Source organism: Penaeus monodon, chromosome 31, assembly GCF_015228065.2.
Source record: "Penaeus monodon isolate SGIC_2016 chromosome 31, NSTDA_Pmon_1, whole genome shotgun sequence".
Classification (NCBI taxonomy): Eukaryota; Metazoa; Arthropoda; class Malacostraca; order Decapoda; family Penaeidae; genus Penaeus; species Penaeus monodon.
This window is the reverse complement of record NC_051416.1, coordinates 6835721-6836082: the sequence shown is the minus strand read 5'-3', so window position 1 is coordinate 6836082 and position 362 is coordinate 6835721.

Genomic DNA, 362 nt, shown 5'->3' with positions numbered 1-362 from the left:
TAAATTTTAAAATTATATTTATTAAAATATATATAATCCCTCTATCGTAACAAGGACAGTGATACATAGCAACCCCCCCCCCTCACCCACAACCACACGGGGAAGGACCTCGTAAAGGAATATTTTTTGCTGTGTTGCTCAGGCCTTTTACGATCTATTAAGTTCTCATATATGTATGTGTTTGCTCGTGAATGTACGCGAAAGGGGGCATTTCCTTGCTTTTATTGCCTCTGTTCTTATTTTTATTATTTACTTGTTTTCTCTATATTTTTATGCTGTTTTTTTCATCGAGAGAAAATTTAATGGTTTCGTGGCATTATGTCCTGCAGAGAAAATCTAGATAACTAAATTATAAATGTATT